We start from the raw sequence: 14,935 nt of genomic DNA on the forward strand, positions 1-14,935 counted from the left end.
AATGTTCGCCACTTAACAGGTTCGTCACAAATTGTGTCACTTCTAAATAGACACAAATTGTGTCACTTCTAAATGGTAAATGGTAAATGGCCTGCATTTATATAGCGCTTTTATCCAAAGCGCTTTACAATCAGACACAAATTGTGTCACTTCTAAATAGACACAAATTGTGTCACTTCTAAATAGACTTCAACTAGAGGGCAGAGAGAGACAAGATACCAAAGGGATTCTCAAAGAAGACATTGTGGTTCTTGTGTGGGACAACACAATACGCTTCAGTACATTGATCCAATGAACCTCCCACTGAGAACTCCATTTCAGTGTTCAAAGGTCAACATCATCTTCATGGGGAACTGAAATTTCTATCACAGTTAATCAACCCAGCAGCATGAAGCCGGTAGCACACCTGGAGTTATGTTTGATTCTGTCACCCCGATTCCCCCCTACACACACACACGCACACGCACACGCATGCACACACACACACACAGACACAGACACACACACACAGTCACACACACACGCACGCACGCACGCACGTAATAACACCAGTTATGTCACCCTACGTGATATCACCCCTATGCGTCCTCGCCCCCCTTCCTCCATATTCTCAATATCCAATCAGCCCGTGACATCTGTCAAATATGACGTCTGTTCATCCCCGTCTGCTGAGCCAATCACCATCCTCTTCTGGGTTGTCCATCTCAGTAGCTGGTGCATCTCCGGCTGATCGTCTTCTCTGGAGCGTTGTTTCGCCCGACCCACCACCTCCCCAGTCCACCACCAACGTCTTGACTCCTGAGGGGGATTCTCTATCCTAGTCTGCGCCGATGCCCTCCTCTCTCACCACAAGAGGAGCGTTGGCAAACTTAGTTTCCATTTGCTGAATAAAGCTTGCTGGTCTCTCATGGTTGAAAGGCTGTTGTGGTCGGAGTGGAGGAAGGATATAACCACTCGCCTTTCACACCAGAGGGCTGTGTTCAAGTCAAGGCCGCGGTGTTTCTGAAGTCTGCATTTCAACTGTGAGTCACATTGAATGTTTTTGTTACTTAAGCCTAATCCAAAGCATTAGAGTCAGTCCCCTAACTTCACCAAGTTGTTTTACTTGCCTTTGCTAACCAAAGTTGTTAAGGTTGTTTTATTTGCAGTTAATGTTGTTTGAAATTTGCATTGAGATTATAGGTTTGTAGAAACGTAAAATGCTACGTTTTAGAAACATATTTTGCTGACATTTTGATTCAAATGTACGTTGATATTCTACAGTATAGTACGTACATGATACCCGTGGTTTGCACACACGTAACTTAATGCCAACGTTTTATTCTGGTGATCGTGGATGGGCCGTGCTTTGAATAAGTGCTGCTCTCCAGCTAAGCAGACAGACAGACAGACAGCGCTCCAGTGTAGGAAAAGCTGAGTGAGTTATCACTGCCCTGCCGGGGTCCCAGGAGCAAGCCACCTGACAGAGCGTCGATACAGAGAGGGCGTGGATGACAACAAGCCGTCCACCTGAATGCCTAAACTGAATAAATAAACTAATCAATGCTCTTTTTCCACACACCTTTACGTGAAGGGCGATGTATCATAACTGTCTGTGCTGGAGACAGCAGTAACTTAAAGCCACCCTCCAGTGTGTGGAGACAGCAGTAACTTAAAGCCACCCTCCAGTGTGTGGAGACAGCAGTAACTTAAAGCCACCCTCCAGTGTGTGGAGACAGCAGTAACTTAAAGCCACCCTCCAGTGTGTGCTGGAGACAGCAGTAACTTAAAGCCACCCTCCAGTCTGTGCTGGAGACAGCAGTAACTTAAAGCCACCCTCCAGTCTGTGCTGGAGACAGCAGTAACTTAAAGCCACCCTCCAGTCTGTGCTGGAGACAGCAGTAACTTAAAGCCACCCTCCAGTGTGTGGAGACAGCAGTAACTTAAAGCCACCCTCCAGTGTGTGCTGGAGACAGCAGTGACTTAAAGCCACCCTCCAGTCTGTGCTGGAGACAGCAGTAACTTAAAGCCACCCTCCAGTGTGTGGAGACAGCAGTAACTTAAAGCCACCCTCCAGTGTGTGCTGGAGACAGCAGTAACTTAAAGCCACCCTCCAGTCTGTGCTGGAGACAGCAGTAACTTAAAGCCACCCTCCAGTCTGTGCTGGAGACAGCAGTAACTTAAAGCCACCCTCCAGTGTGTTTTGTCATTTTGAAGAGATTTCATGTGTTGTGAGCAGGAATTTCATCATTTTAGAGCCATCTGGCCTTCAGCATCACAAGTGTTTTAAGGGCACAAGGTCACATGTCAGGGCATAAAGGCCATTGCTCTATTGACATCATGAAGAGTGATTTTTCTGTGTTAAAATGAGCCAATGACACATCCTTTGCATAGAGCAGGCTACATTAAACTGAGACCACTGATGCTTTTAAAGCAACTGACAGTAGCAGGCTGGTAGCAGGGCACTGCCAAGGTGGCCTTAGGGGACATTCAGCCCAAAAGCGTTTTTTTCAGTCAGAACGCTATATGAAAATCATGTCGAGGGCGCTTCCATTGTGCACAAAACACTGCAGCGCACGGAGAGGTTTTTTGTGCTCCGTTTGTTTTCCCCTGTAGTCGCGTGCAGTACGGATCAGAACACAGCGACCACAAAGACGGTAGCCAGCTGGTTTTGTCTGTTTGATGTTGTTCACTGTCAACACGAAAGCCAGATTATTGCCAATTCTGGCAGCAGCAGAGGTTGAAAATCCCTCGGGAGGAGAAAGGGTAGGAGGAGTGGAAAAGACGAGCAGGGCGCTTTTCCTCTAATGTTCAACTTTTTTCAGCTTTAAAACGCCCACAGCGCTCCTCCAAAAACAACAGACTGAAACGCTGAAACGCCAGGTGCGTTCATTAAAAGAGGAGCACGTTTAGTGCATCCTTACATAGAGAATGAATTGCAGAAAGACGCTGGCAGCTCCAAAAACGCTTTTGGTCTGAATGTCCCCTTAGGGATCTCAGGGCATCACGGCCAGAGGGAGGGGCAACACAGGTCATGGCCTGATGGCCTGCGTGTCTCCCACCCTGGTTGTGAGTCATGACTTGGTCTGTTGATTAGCCACACTGTTCCTCACTGTATTTGTTGACAAATAAGCTCATTTTGTGCTCAAAGTCCTAAAAATAAGCTGTTGGTAAAAATGGGTGATGGCATCAACATTATAGTGGTCTGACGACTAACATAGACAGATAGTACAGTACAGTAGACGGTAAATAGCTAGCATCGGCCTCTAGCATTAGCTACAGTAGTTGTTAGCAAGCTGTTAGCTAGCGGTCAGCTGTTAGCTACATTAGTTACATAGTTACTGAATGAACAATTTGATAATATAACTATTAAGCAGTTTGAGTCACACTCTTTCCATAAAGCCCACCAGCTTTGACATCTGTTGGCTAGTTGTTGAGATGATAATAATATTGTGGCTTTAACTAACGTGTTGTTGTGTTGTGGTCACAATGCGTCCCTGACCACCTCCGGAGGTGGTTTGGCCCATCGGATCCCAATCCATCCTCAATGTGCCTTGGGTGCATTTCCACATTGTACTTTCATGTGGTCACTATCTGATTGCAGCCTGATCACCCAAAACACATTTTAATGGCAGGTGTAAAATGGACTCAATGTTAGATAGGCTATACTGTTTTTAATCCACCTCCATCTCTCACTTTAAACTTGTGAACAGGTCAGGAGCGGTTCAGATGTCAGATCATAAATATCAATAGTAAGATGCAGGCCAGCACTCCAGAATGTCCTTTTACAATTGAATGGTCATCTGGGACAGAGAGCACAACAGACGTTTCAGCATCAAGCCTTCATCAGCATAAGATCATAAATATCAAACTTGTCTGATCAGCCTGTGAGACGACGGGGATGGTGGAGATAGAATCTGTGAGACCATCAGTCTCCACCAAGCCTCAGATCAGGATTCTCCCTCTGATCATCCAGATGGGCAAATCTGATGGAAATCTATGTCGACAAACGGATTGGATGCAGCTCATTGGATTCCAGCCATCCTTACAAGGAAAACGACAACACTGGTCAATTTTCAAAGGGGTTAAAACGGCCGATGTTTACGCACGTGACCTTTTTTTCGGTCGCGTGAGTAAGCGAGTCTCCTGCAGATTTCCATCCATTTTGAAGGCGAGAAAGTTCAACTTGTTCTGGACGGACAGATTTGTCACGGTCCGTTCAGCTAATCAGAGATGAGGAGGCGTCATGTTATGAATGTCAGAAGGTTGACGTTCCAAAACAAAGCAACGGACATACATCTATCTGTTAGTCATTTTGTGCGTTTTCTAACGGATCAGTGTGGCCGCAGCCTAAAGGTGAAGGGTGGGATTGGCGTAGCGGTAACGTCCTCGTCTTTCAACTTCCTCGTTGCGAGAGACCCTCCTCCCATGCTCCATTTTTAACCATAACCCAAACCATAACCCTAACCTTAACCAAGACTAGTTTTAGTTGCCTACACATAATCAACATTTGAATATAACCGACGTGACCTTTTCAAATTAACCAAGGCGAGGCGTATCACCTGCACGCACCGTTTCACTCATATGCCGTTTTGGGAGTCAGTGGAAATCAACTTATTTTGTCGTTTCGGTATAAGGATGTGTTTCAAATTCCCAGCGATGTGACGTGTCCAAACAGGTAGAGAACGCGGTCTGATCCACTAAAGAGACGTACATAAAACATGACACTTAAGTTAAGTTATACATCTTGAAAATAGCTGTATTACTTATGGTGGTAAGCTGATATAAAATGCTCCATTCACAATGCAATAACCTCCCTTTTTTGTGACGAGAGTATACGATTGGCATCGTGAGTGATTGGACAGAGAGGCGACGCTGAAAGCCATGTCTGGTTAGATCATCGTTGAAGGACATGGACACGCTGAGCAGAATGGGGGACACGGGCACTTGGAGACAGACTAGAGTAGCTGAGCACAGATCAAATGAAATGAATGTATAGGCCAGACAGCCTGCCCGCCAACGCAGCCAGCAAGGGGGGGTGAGGTGGGAAGGAGGGGGGCATTGATGATTCTGAAGTCGAAGATACCAAAAATATATCATTCAAGTCACATTCCTCACAGGCGGAAGAGTTGTGTGCATGATATGAATGGAGAGACTCAGGTTCTTGAGGACCAACTCACCTGGGAGATTTCAAACTATTTGGGACCCGTTTCTGGCCTACCTTGACGAGGTTAGGGGTGATGGGTGACTCGCCCGGCCGGTCTTTCTCCCTCGGGTGGGATCCCACTCATTTATATATGTATATATATTTACAAGCATAATTTATATATATTTACAAGCTGTATGTAACTGGTGGCACTAGTGTATGTATGTTTTTTCTTTCTTTTCTTTTACTGTATCTGAGTTTGTTTGTTTGTTTTTGGTTTGTTTTTCTGTGTTCTAAAAAATTTAAATTGCTAAATAAAATATATATATATTAAAAAAAAAGAGTTGTGTGCATAAAAAACTGTGTGTATAATTAAGAATTCTCTCCAACCACAGACTTTGAATGGGCTATTTCTGCTCCCTAATGTGCTGGGCTGCACTGCTCCCAGCTGGAGTCAAGTCATGCTTTGATGGATGAGTTGCACCATCACAGAACATCAGGACTTTTAGAGGACATTTAGTGAACGCAAGCAGACAGCAAGACACCAACCGGAGCTACTCTCAGCCTCTGTATTACCTTTGTATGTCTGGAGCCACCTGCAGTGCAGACACACACGGACAATTCTGCCTGTATACGACCGGGCCAAGCCGGAGGTAACACGGTGGCGGGGGCTCGAACCTTCGACAGGGAATCTACCCGCTGCTGCACTACCCAGACGCCCCAGGACTCTACCAGTATGACACCATCAAAAATAATGGAGCGCTCAAATGCAAGGAAATGTGACCCCAGGATGTGTTGAGAGTCACAGCGAGCATCGTCCCCCTTCGCGTACTTACGAACCAATGTGATTCATTTGACCCGTCAACCACAATTAGTCAGCCAATTAGAGGCAGCCAATTAGAGGCAGCCTGAATGAAGCCTGTCACATGCAGCCAGGGGGTGGAGGAAGCAGGGACGGATTAAAAGAAACACGTGTCTGTAGACATGTTTTATCATATAATTATAGTATTGCCCCCAGCGACAGAATGAACACCAGAAATAAAACCCTCTCAATCCCACCTCTATGAAGGAGCAAGAGAGGCTGCTTTTCTCTGGGGTTTGGCTCAACCCCAACCACCAGTGATTGGTACCATTCAGCGTCCTATGAGGCGGGCTTTGGTGTGACGCCAGCGAGAGAGAGAGAGAGAGAGAGAGCCTGTGATAGACGTGATGGACAGATGGTTCATCCAATCACCTGCCAGGTATTTTTTTGAAAGTGCCTGCCTGCTCTTTGAAATGGTTTCCCCGTAACGAGTCGTTGTTCCCAGATGGTGATTTGAAAACACAAACCCTCTGGCAGCCTGAGCTGACCACCCTTGCTGCCCTCTGCAGCTGCAGTGCTGAAATGAGCTCATCTGTGAACACAGGACAGAGAGAGAGAGACATTCAAATCCCAGACAGGTGTAGCGAGCGGTGGTGTGAGACTGAGACGGACATGGCGTTGATAGACAGCCTCCCTTAATTGGCTTCTTCAGTGGCCTGTTGATGTATTACTTTTCATCATCAGAGCGTTCAGGAACCACCAGAGCGTTCAGGCGGCATCAGAGCGTTCAGGGAAAATAAATGTTGGGGAATCAAGACGGTTCTCACCATTACGACAATTACAATTTACGCTTCCCTCCCAAATGTGGTGGGAAGCTGCACACGTGTTTCGTACGCTCCGTGGTTCCACATCAAGCTCCATCACTGTATCGTTAAGCAATCATCTCAATGAGAGCTTCAGCAGACGTCACGCTGAGGTTGGTCAGCTCTGCCAGGAGATTGCTGTTGGCACCGCTCGAGTGGAATAAGAATTGCTTCGCCATTTCAAGCTAAACAGCTGTGGCACTTTTTGGTCTGCATTTTGCACACGCATCTCTTTAAACAGACAGGTCACGTCTCCATTACAGCTTGTACTGCAGTAATCAGAGGGTATAAACAGCCAGCAGCAGCAGAAACAAACTTTCCCGCTAAACACAGCAGGTTGAGTGAGACAACCCACGCTCATCAATCTGCGTAGAAATAACACAACGTTACACTTTCTAATTGCGAGTCAGGGAATATGACAAACTTGCCAACTGCGTGCGGTGGTTACGCCAAAGAGTCGGGAGCCGTTACCAGGAAGTCATTAATAATAATAATAATTGATTGCATTTATATAAGCGCCTTTCTAGACACTCAAATTGCTTCATATATCAGGTGGAGGGAGGGGGAGGGAACTCAACTCATCCATCACCGATGTGTAGCAGCACCCACCTGGGTGATGCACGGCAGCCAGTTTGCACCAGAACGCTCACCACACATCAACTATCAGCCTATCACGGTGGAGAGTTGAGGACTGAATGTGCCAATTAAGTAACGAGGGATGATTAGGTGGCCATGATTGAAGGAAGGCCTGTGTGGGAGTTTAGGGGGAGAGGACGGGGGGGGGGGGGGGGGGAATAGCATGATCCTCCCACGTGTTACGCCCTGCCGGTGAAAAACCTCGCTGTCAGGTGAAAAGTAGCGGCTGGTGACTGCACATGTATCTGAGGAAGCATGTGCTAGTCTGGAGCAACGACTGCAACAGCAGGGTGAATAGGCCGATTACAATTGGGAGATGGGAGAAAAACAATGGGAGAAAATCGGGGGGGGGGGGGGGGGGGGGGACTTGGTAAAAAAGGAGAGAAAAAGAAGTGAGAACAGAAAAAGGTTGATGCAAGACCAGTGTTGGGAGTAACTAGTTACTTAACTACTTTTTTCAGTAACTAGTAATCTAACTAATTACTTTTTTAAATTCAATAACTCAGTTACAGTTACTAAAATAGTAACTGGGCTAGTTACTAGTTACTTTAGGACATGAAAATAACGGACAACTTCAGAGGATTATCCGGTTTCTGATCCTCAGACCTAGTCCGGGGAGAGAGCTGCAGCCAGAGCCACAGAGGCTAATGACCTTGATAGGCTATAAGCCTCCCCAATAAGCGAATGTTCAATGCCTCACGGTGGCACAGCAACACTAACATAATGTGTGCATTAATAAGACAATCAAAGCAGACTTTTAAAAGTAACGCAAATGTTACTTTCCCTAGTAACTAATTACTTTGAAGTATCTGGTAACTTTAAAGTAATTAAATTACCTTTTGAGAGAAGTAACTAGTAACTGTAACTAATTACCAATTTTCAGTAACTTGCCCAACACTGTGCAAGACTATTTGTTGGCTGACTGTGGTGTACTTTTGTTTCCTCTGTGGGAGTCCCAGCTATGCATCCAATCCTTTACCATGGCAGCAGAATCAGCACAGGTTTCTCCACAGGGGGCAGATCAAAAGGAGGTAAGTATGTCAGCCACCCCAGAGTTGCCACCATTTTCTTCTTCCCTCCTGTTGTGTGGTAGATGAATGGGTTGTGGGGCATAAGACTATAGGTCAAATCTGGTCTTTATGTAGACACAGCAGCACACCACGAGGCAGCCTTGAACCAATACTGCTATAATGCATGTGTGGCTCTGAATCATTCAGTTGGGCTCATGAAGGCTAAGGGGGCGAAGGAGATAGGATATTTATTCCACCTGGTAAAACTCCATGCAAGGCTTCACAACAAATTGCCATGCCTCCTCATCTCAAATTCAATTGGAAAAGCGTAGTACGCTGGATCAAATATATGTAGTGAGAAAAGGTGTTTGTTGTGGGCCCCAACATTTTATTCAACAAATGAATAAAACATTTTGCTTATTGGCTATGCAGTGCCAGTGGTCAACTCCATGGCAACCCCTCGTATTTATATTGTATCTATATTAAATGTACGTCTCTACTCATGTATGTACGTCAGGACTCATTTGCCATTACATCTCCATGTAAGACATGGTTTTATGGTACACGGAATAACAAAAACGCTACTGAATGAAATAAACTCAAATGTGGACGTAAACGCAAACCATGTGTTATGGAGAGCACAAACTGGACAAAACACTTTCACACACTAGTTGGTGAAAAGATGAGCAAATCAAGGTAAATTTCAGACTTGAAAGCAGTGTCCTGACTTCCTTTATTTATCCCTGATGGTGAAATCCATCCTCTGCACTACAGTACCAGAGCGGAGCGAGCGAGGATCCATCCTCTGCACTACAGTACCAGAGCAGAGCGAGACCCATCCTCTGCACTACAGTACCAGAGCAGAGCGAGACCCATCCTCTGCACTACAGTACCAGAGCAGAGCGAGCAAGGATCCATCCTCTGCACTACAGTACCAGAGCAGAGCGAGACCCATCCTCTGCACTACAGTACCAGAGCAGAGCGAGACCCATCCTCTGCACTACAGTACCAGAGCAGAGAGAGCAAGGATCCATCCTCTGCACTACAGTACCGGAGCAGAGCGAGCAAGGATCCATCCTCTGCACTACAGTACCAGAGCAGAGAGATCCATCCTCTGCACTACAGTACCAGAGCAGAGAGATCCATCCTCTGCACTACAGTACCAGAGCAGAGAGATCCATCCTCTGCACTACAGTACCAGAGCAGAGAGATCCATCCTCTGCACTACAGTACCAGAGCAGAGAGATCCATCCTCTGCACTACAGTACCAGAGCAGAGAGATCCATCCTCTGCACTACAGTACCAGAGCAGAGAGATCCATCCTCTGCACTACAGTACCAGAGCAGAGCAAGATCCATCCTCTGCACTACAGTACCAGAGCAGAGAGATCCATCCTCTGCACTACAGTACCAGAGCAGAGAGAGATCCATCCTCTGCACTACAGTACCAGAGCAGAGAGATCCATCCTCTGCACTACAGTACCAGAGCAGAGAGATCCATCCTCTGCACTACAGTACCAGAGCAGAGCAAGATCCATCCTCTGCACTACAGTACCAGAGCAGAGAGATCCATCCTCTGCACTACAGTACCAGAGCAGAGAGAGATCCATCCTCTGCACTACAGTACCAGAGCAGAGAGATCCATCCTCTGCACTACAGTACCAGAGCAGAGAGATCCATCCTCTGCACTACAGTACCAGAGCAGAGAGAGATCCATCCTCTGCACTACAGTACCAGAGCAGAGAGATCCATCCTCTGCACTACAGTACCAGAGCAGAGAGATCCATCCTCTGCACTACAGTACCAGAGCAGAGAGATCCATCCTCTGCACTACAGTACCAGAGCAGAGAGATCCATCCTCTGCACTACAGTACCAGAGCAGAGAGAGATCCATCCTCTGCACTACAGTACCAGAGCAGAGAGATCCATCCTCTGCACTACAGTACCAGAGCAGAGAGAGATCCATCCTCTGCACTACAGTACCAGAGCAGAGAGATCCATCCTCTGCACTACAGTACCAGAGCAGAGAGAGATCCATCCTCTGCACTACAGTACCAGAGCAGAGAGATCCATCCTCTGCACTACAGTACCAGAGCAGAGCGAGACCCATCCTCTGCACTACAGTACCAGAGCAGAGAGACCCATCCTCTGCACTACAGTACCAGAGCAGAGAGACCCATCCTCTGCACTACAGTACCAGAGCAGAGAGACCCATCCTCTGCACTACAGTACCAGAGCAGAGAGACCCATCCTCTGCACTACAGTACCAGAGCAGAGAGACCCATCCTCTGCACTACAGTACCAGAGCAGAGAGACCCATCCTCTGCACTACAGTACCAGAGCAGAGAGACCCATCCTCTGCACTACAGTACCGGAGCAGAGCGAGATCCATCCTCTGCACTACAGTACCAGAGCAGAGAGATCCATCCTCTGCACTACAGTACCAGAGCAGAGAGATCCATCCTCTGCACTACAGTACCAGAGCAGAGAGATCCATCCTCTGCACTACAGTACCAGAGCAGAGAGATCCATCCTCTGCACTACAGTACCAGAGCAGAGAGATCCATCCTCTGCACTACAGTACCAGAGCAGAGAGATCCATCCTCTGCACTACAGTACCAGAGCAGAGAGATCCATCCTCTGCACTACAGTACCAGAGCAGAGAGAGATCCATCCTCTGCACTACAGTACCAGAGCAGAGAGAGATCCATCCTCTGCACTACAGTACCAGAGCAGAGAGATCCATCCTCTGCACTACAGTACCAGAGCAGAGAGAGACCCATCCTCTGCACTACAGTACCAGAGCAGAGAGAGATCCATCCTCTGCACTACAGTACCAGAGCAGAGAGATCCATCCTCTGCACTACAGTACCAGAGCAGAGAGATCCATCCTCTGCACTACAGTACCAGAGCAGAGAGATCCATCCTCTGCACTACAGTACCAGAGCAGAGAGATCCATCCTCTGCACTACAGTACCAGAGCAGAGCAAGATCCATCCTCTGCACTACAGTACCAGAGCAGAGAGATCCATCCTCTGCACTACAGTACCAGAGCAGAGAGAGATCCATCCTCTGCACTACAGTACCAGAGCAGAGAGATCCATCCTCTGCACTACAGTACCAGAGCAGAGAGATCCATCCTCTGCACTACAGTACCAGAGCAGAGCAAGATCCATCCTCTGCACTACAGTACCAGAGCAGAGAGATCCATCCTCTGCACTACAGTACCAGAGCAGAGAGAGATCCATCCTCTGCACTACAGTACCAGAGCAGAGAGATCCATCCTCTGCACTACAGTACCAGAGCAGAGAGATCCATCCTCTGCACTACAGTACCAGAGCAGAGCAAGATCCATCCTCTGCACTACAGTACCAGAGCAGAGAGATCCATCCTCTGCACTACAGTACCAGAGCAGAGAGATCCATCCTCTGCACTACAGTACCAGAGCAGAGAGAGATCCATCCTCTGCACTACAGTACCAGAGCAGAGAGATCCATCCTCTGCACTACAGTACCAGAGCAGAGAGAGATCCATCCTCTGCACTACAGTACCAGAGCAGAGAGATCCATCCTCTGCACTACAGTACCAGAGCAGAGCGAGGATCCATCCTCTGCACTACAGTACCAGAGCAGAGAGATCCATCCTCTGCACTACAGTACCAGAGCAGAGAGATCCATCCTCTGCACTACAGTACCAGAGCAGAGAGACCCATCCTCTGCACTACAGTACCAGAGCAGAGAGAGATCCATCCTCTGCACTACAGTACCAGAGCAGAGAGAGACCCATCCTCTGCACTACAGTACCAGAGCAGAGAGATCCATCCTCTGCACTACAGTACCAGAGCAGAGAGAGATCCATCCTCTGCACTACAGTACCAGAGCAGAGAGATCCATCCTCTGCACTACAGTACCAGAGCAGAGAGATCCATCCTCTGCACTACAGTACCAGAGCAGAGAGACCCATCCTCTGCACTACAGTACCAGAGCAGAGAGATCCATCCTCTGCACTACAGTACCAGAGCAGAGCGAGATCCATCCTCTGCACTACAGTACCAGAGCAGAGAGAGATCCATCCTCTGCACTACAGTACCAGAGCAGAGAGATCCATCCTCTGCACTACAGTACCAGAGCAGAGAGAGATCCATCCTCTGCACTACAGTACCAGAGCAGAGAGATCCATCCTCTGCACTACAGTACCAGAGCAGAGAGATCCATCCTCTGCACTACAGTACCAGAGCAGAGAGAGATCCATCCTCTGCACTACAGTACCAGAGCAGAGAGATCCATCCTCTGCACTACAGTACCAGAGCAGAGAGATCCATCCTCTGCACTACAGTACCAGAGCAGAGAGATCCATCCTCTGCACTACAGTACCAGAGCAGAGCGAGATCCATCCTCTGCACTACAGTACCAGAGCAGAGAGATCCATCCTCTGCACTACAGTACCAGAGCAGAGCGAGATCCATCCTCTGCACTACAGTACCAGAGCAGAGAGAGATCCATCCTCTGCACTACAGTACCAGAGCAGAGAGATCCATCCTCTGCACTACAGTACCAGAGCAGAGAGAGATCCATCCTCTGCACTACAGTACCAGAGCAGAGAGATCCATCCTCTGCACTACAGTACCAGAGCAGAGAGAGACCCATCCTCTGCACTACAGTACCAGAGCAGAGAGATCCATCCTCTGCACTACAGTACCAGAGCAGAGAGATCCATCCTCTGCACTACAGTACCAGAGCAGAGAGATCCATCCTCTGCACTACAGTACCAGAGCAGAGAGATCCATCCTCTGCACTACAGTACCAGAGCAGAGAGATCCATCCTCTGCACTACAGTACCAGAGCAGAGAGATCCATCCTCTGCACTACAGTACCAGAGCAGAGAGATCCATCCTCTGCACTACAGTACCAGAGCAGAGAGATCCATCCTCTGCACTACAGTACCAGAGCAGAGAGATCCATCCTCTGCACTACAGTACCAGAGCAGAGAGATCCATCCTCTGCACTACAGTACCAGAGCAGAGAGAGATCCATCCTCTGCACTACAGTACCAGAGCAGAGAGATCCATCCTCTGCACTACAGTACCAGAGCAGAGAGATCCATCCTCTGCACTACAGTACCAGAGCAGAGAGAGATCCATCCTCTGCACTACAGTACCAGAGCAGAGAGATCCATCCTCTGCACTACAGTACCAGAGCAGAGAGATCCATCCTCTGCACTACAGTACCAGAGCAGAGAGATCCATCCTCTGCACTACAGTACCAGAGCAGAGAGATCCATCCTCTGCACTACAGTACCAGAGCAGAGAGAGATCCATCCTCTGCACTACAGTACCAGAGCAGAGAGATCCATCCTCTGCACTACAGTACCAGAGCAGAGCGAGACCCATCCTCTGCACTACAGTACCAGAGCAGAGAGAGATCCATCCTCTGCACTACAGTACCAGAGCAGAGAGATCCATCCTCTGCACTACAGTACCAGAGCAGAGAGAGATCCATCCTCTGCACTACAGTACCAGAGCAGAGAGATCCATCCTCTGCACTACAGTACCAGAGCAGAGAGATCCATCCTCTGCACTACAGTACCAGAGCAGAGAGATCCATCCTCTGCACTACAGTACCAGAGGAGAGAGAGATCCATCCTCTGCACTACAGTACCAGAGGAGAGAGAGACCCATCCTCTGCACTACAGTACCAGAGCAGAGAGATCCATCCTCTGCACTACAGTACCAGAGGAGAGAGAGACCCATCCTCTGCACTACAGTACCAGAGCAGAGAGATCCATCCTCTGCACTACAGTACCAGAGCAGAGAGTGATCCATCCTCTGCACTACAGTACCAGAGCAGAGAGTGATCCATCCTCTGCACTACAGTACCAGAGGAGAGAGAGATCCATCCTCTGCACTACAGTACCAGAGGAGAGAGAGACCCATCCTCTGCACTACAGTACCAGAGCAGAGAGATCCATCCTCTGCACTACAGTACCAGAGGAGAGAGAGACCCATCCTCTGCACTACAGTACCAGAGCAGAGAGATCCATCCTCTGCACTACAGTACCAGAGCAGAGAGTGATCCATCCTCTGCACTACAGTACCAGAGCAGAGAGTGATCCATCCTCTGCACTACAGTACCAGAGCAGAGAGATCCATCCTCTGCACTACAGTACCAGAGCAGAGAGAGATCCATCCTCTGCACTACAGTACCAGAGCAGAGAGATCCATCCTCTGCACTACAGTACCAGAGCAGAGAGATCCATCCTCTACACTACAGTACCAGAGCAGAGAGATCCATCCTCTGCACTACAGTACCAGAGCAGAGAGATCCATCCTCTGCACTACAGTACCAGAGGAGAGAGAGACCCATCCTCTGCACTACAGTACCAGAGCAGAGAGATCCATCCTCTGCACTACAGTACCAGAGGAGAGAGAGACCCATCCTCTGCACTACAGTACCAGAGGAGAGAGAGACCCATCCTCTGCACTACAGTACCAGAGCAGAGAG

At 48.2% G+C, this 14,935-nt stretch overlaps 1 protein-coding gene across 1 annotated transcript in view; it reads right to left on the reverse strand.

The window, feature by feature from the left end:
• grm7 (glutamate metabotropic receptor 7) overlaps window positions 1-14,935 on the reverse strand; it is a gene marked incomplete at both ends in the record, with an annotated part of 298,362 nt that overhangs the window by 90,397 nt on the left and 193,030 nt on the right. The window lies entirely within an intron of this gene.

The sequence above is a fragment of the Poromitra crassiceps genome, assembly GCF_964638095.1.
Source record: "Poromitra crassiceps genome assembly, chromosome: 25".
NCBI classification, from domain to species: domain Eukaryota; kingdom Metazoa; phylum Chordata; class Actinopteri; order Beryciformes; family Melamphaidae; genus Poromitra; species Poromitra crassiceps.